Source organism: Ovis canadensis, chromosome 5, assembly GCF_042477335.2.
Source record: "Ovis canadensis isolate MfBH-ARS-UI-01 breed Bighorn chromosome 5, ARS-UI_OviCan_v2, whole genome shotgun sequence".
NCBI classification, from domain to species: Eukaryota; Metazoa; Chordata; class Mammalia; order Artiodactyla; family Bovidae; genus Ovis; species Ovis canadensis.
The window spans coordinates 51,790,991-51,795,008 of record NC_091249.1 but is presented as its reverse complement, the minus strand read 5'-3'; the positions used below and the strand labels follow the sequence as shown (position 1 = coordinate 51,795,008).

General features: G+C 54.9%; 1 long non-coding RNA gene across 3 annotated transcripts; it reads left to right on the top strand.

The window, feature by feature from the left end:
* Positions 1-236: 236 nt before the first annotated feature.
* LOC138441759 (uncharacterized) lies at positions 237-3,791 on the top strand. Of its 3 annotated transcripts, none has more exons than XR_011257429.1 (3): positions 237-309; positions 876-1,614; positions 2,435-3,791. It is a non-coding gene; the product is annotated as an uncharacterized lncRNA (long non-coding RNA). The 3 variants fall into 3 exon arrangements; XR_011257428.1 differs by lacking the exon at positions 237-309 and adding an exon at positions 400-715; XR_011257427.1 differs by lacking the exon at positions 237-309 and having other exon boundaries at positions 2,165-3,791.
* Positions 3,792-4,018: the final 227 nt, after the last annotated feature.

Genomic DNA, 4,018 nt, shown 5'->3' with positions numbered 1-4,018 from the left:
CTCCACCTGCGAAGCCCTGAGTCAAACTTACCCTTCCATAAAAGGGACATTTCTCCCTCCCTTTCCTGAACTACTGTCTCAGCCTCTGAATTCCACAGGGCTTGTGTGCAGTTCTCATTCTGTCTCACCATTCCGTCTGCCATCACCTCTAACCTCCTTGAGGTTTAGGTGCAGTCACCCATCTCTGGCAACTGCTCTGCAAGTTTCAGAGGGCAGTCTCCTTCCTTCCTCTCTCTGCGGCTGTTACCACATCAACAAGATGGCGCTAAGAGCCCCTGCTTCCTTGGGTTTCTGCGAGCATTAAGCGAGGTAAGGCAAGGAAAGCGTTCTAGAGCGCCTTACTGGCAGGCTGGGAGCTCGCGTGGCCCATTTGCAACGCGGGTTCGCGGGAACGCGCCTGGGGCGGAGCCGCGCTGGCGCTCCGGGGATTCGCAGTCTGTGCGCTAGCTCGCAGTCTCCGCAGGCGGGACGCAGAGACCCTCCGACTCGCCTGGGAAAGTGGCGGGGGCTGCGGGACACGAGGCCCTGGGCCCCGCGCCAGTCCCGGGCTGGGATGGGGCCGAGCGAGGGCAGCCGGATTGGCCCTGCCGCTGCTGCTGTGGCAGCTGCTGGCGCTGGCGGGCGGCGGGGGCGCGTTCTACCTCAAGGCCCGTGAGCTGGAGGAGAAGTGCTTCATTCAGGAGATCCTCGATGGCACCGTGGTCATAGGTCATAGGTGCGCGCGCCAGTCCCGGCTTTGCCCTACCCACAACCCAGAGCCCTGAGAGGGAATGGGAGATGGGGCCCGCGGGATCACCTCAGGCCCCGGGGAGGGCAGGGATGGGAAACAGGCTGACAGCTGTGTGGTCAAAGCACCCTCTCCATTGCCTGTGCAGGGGTTGGGGACACGGAGGAGGCAAGACTGATCCAGATCCGGTAACAGCAGAAAAGCAGGGTTGGAGAGGGGAAGAGAGAGGCAGAGGGCTGTGGTCAGGCCCCACAATCAGACCAGACCTTCCTGTTCCTCCGCCCACCACCACCCCGTGACCAAAAGTCCCTGGTGGGCTCTGTGGTTGGAGATGCATCTGACTGTGGATGGGAGATGCATCCAGGCTGCCTCTCCATTAGGTAACTACAAGACCGAGCTATACGACCCTGCTATGGAAAAGTACCAGCCTTCCCCACAGTGGATCAATTTGTTCGTGTTTGTGAAGGACCCTGAGAACAAAGTGAGGCAGGCCTTGACTCCATGCAGCCCCGCCCCCTTCACCCGACCCCTACCCTCGACCCCTGCCCTCCGCGGTCTCCAGCGTCAATGCCTAGTCCTCCCTAGCCCTCCGTTTCTTAGAGGAGGGGCCATCTCCTCACAGGCAGGGGGGCTCAAAGAAGGCCACGCTGTTTGCAAACTGCACAGTACTGTACTGTATTGGCAGTGCTGGGATCTGAGATTTTCGAACCTGGACCGATGCCTTTTCTCTCACGTCCTCCTTCCTGGTCTGGCCAGTGAGGGTCAGAACCTGGGATACCCCAGGCCCTCGGGGCAGCTTCACCTTCACCTCCCAGGCACCAGGAGAGCACGAGGTCTGCCTTCATCTCAAGTCCAGCCAGTTCGCCCTCTTCTATGATGGCAAACTGGTGAGTATGGAGGGGAACGTCACCAGTCCTCAGTGTCTCAGTCCCTGGGGTGAGAAGGGGTCTGTAGGTGGTGCCTCTTGATGAGGGCTAGGCTTTCCATGAAGTAAGCCTACAGAGAACAGTTCCTGAAGAATGAGAGGGGACCCAGGAGGGAACCACTTGGACTTAAAATCATCCCTAGGCCCCCTGCCATCTCTAGAATGAAGCCCAAGCTTCTAAAGTGAGATTCAGAGCTGTCCAGCAGCTGAATGCTCCCAGGCTCTTCGTTACCACCTCCCACTGACACAGATCTCCTAGAAGCTGGCTGTCTCAAACACTGAGTCACACCTTGGTTTTTCTGCACATTTTTTCAGTCCCTTCTGTCTTTTGGACTTGGAACTCCATGCAAGCAGGGCCTTGATCTGGGATTTTGGCACCTGGAGCAGGGCTGTTCCCACATCACTGTGAGGAAATGAACTGCTCAGTTCAGTCAGGCCCAGCCTAGTGTGTGGAAGCTGGGTTTCCTGCAGGTGCTCCCTGACCTCCAACCCTTGGCTCCTCTGCTCCTCAGGCCATTCACTTGGACATGCAGTTAGGTGAACACACCAATGATTATGCGGAACTTGCGGCCAATGACAAGCTGACCCTGCTGCATCTGCGCATACAGCAGCTGGTAGAGCAGGTGGAGAAGATCCAGAAGGAGCAGGAATACCAGAGGGCGAGGCTGGGCCCAGTTGGGACAGCAGACGTGTAACCTCCCAGGGAGTGGCTTTTTCAGCTTTTCCCCTGGAGGTCAGTTCTGTTCTAGCAACATGCCTTCCTCCTTCTCCCCTTCTCACAGCGGCGAGAGGAGCACTTCCGGCAGACCAGAGAGAGCACCAATCAGAGGGTGCTGTGGTGGTCCATCCTGCAGACCCTCATCCTTGTGGCCACCGGCACCTGGCAGATGCAGTGCCTCAAGAGCTTCTTTAAAGCCAAGAAGTTGGTGTAAATCAGCCTCAGAGACCAGAGGCCTGGCCTCCAGTCAATCCCCTGCTGCTGAACGACGGGAGGTGGTCTGGCCTGGTCTGTCTCCTGACTTCTCCCATCCTTCCCAACCCTGAGGGATTTCCTTGTTAACTGGCAGGGGGAGAGAGGATCTCTTTTAGCTGGTTTTCTCAGTTGGGATTTGGGAGGGAATGAGTTTCCAGCTGGAGACACATGGGTGGGAGGAGCTGCTAGCTGAGCAGGAGGGTGGTGAGTGTTATCCCCACTCCCATGTTAATTAGGATGAGTGAACTATCCCGAGATGGAGAAAATAGGAGTAAATATAAATTATAACTGTCCAATTTTCTGAGCTAAACATTTGTTGCCTCCTATGCTACAATTCGTTCTATGTGGCCAATCAGATGTTTAACATGTGAGGCTTTGGTGGGAGATTGATCCCAAAGTGGATGAGGTGAAAAATGCTTTTATCCCAGAAGCATTAGCAGCATGTGGAACCTTTTCTATAAAAGTCCAATTTGGGCCCCTCTTTTGGGTAACCTGAGTGCTGCTGGTGATTGTGTGCCCACTGCATCTTCTCTCTCTGGGTTCTAGTCAGGCTCACGTGCCACCTTATTCCAATTACTTGGACTGCTGGGCTCTTCAAGGAATCTGATACGCCCCTCTGTGGTCCTGCTTTTTTTCGGTTGACCTCTGTCTCTCTGTGATCCCATTGGCTTATCTTTCCAGGAGATGCCTGAAGTTCCAGGTCACTGTTTCCATTACACTCAGCATCTCCCGTAACTCAACCTTCACAAGTGCACACAGGTGTGCAAGCGTTCATGCTAAGTCACTTCAGTTATGTTCAACTCTTTGCAGCCCTATGGACTGCAGCCTGCCAGGCTCCTCTGACCATGGGATTCTCCAGGCAAGAAGACTGGAGTGGGTTGTCATGCCCTCCTCCAGGGGATATTTCTGACCCATGGACAGAACCCACAGCTCTTATGTCTATCTGCATTGGCAGGCAGGTTGTTTACCACTGGTACCACCTGGGAAGCCCTGGCACATAGGTATAGATGCCCCCCATTGCTTCTGCCTGATCTAGTCCACATTTTACCGAGTCCTATGCTGGTGGCCCTGTTGCACCATAGTCATCTCTCATGTGAATTTGACATTTTCTGTTATAAAGAATTTCACTGGTTGGCATTTCAATAAATTCACGTCCAAATTGTCAAGGCCAGGAGTATTAATAAGAGACACTCCCAATGGGAAGGGGTGGCTGTGATAGCCCTGGCCCCTGACAGAGACTCACCCTCCCCTAGGATAATCCTGAGGGTGACTACAAGCCTCAGGGGTGTTGCTCACTTGTGCATCTGGCCACAGTTGGCCTCAGAAAATATGAATGAGGCTTAACTGAAGGCTGGGGGCAGGGACCACTGGAGAATAACTCTAACCATAGAAT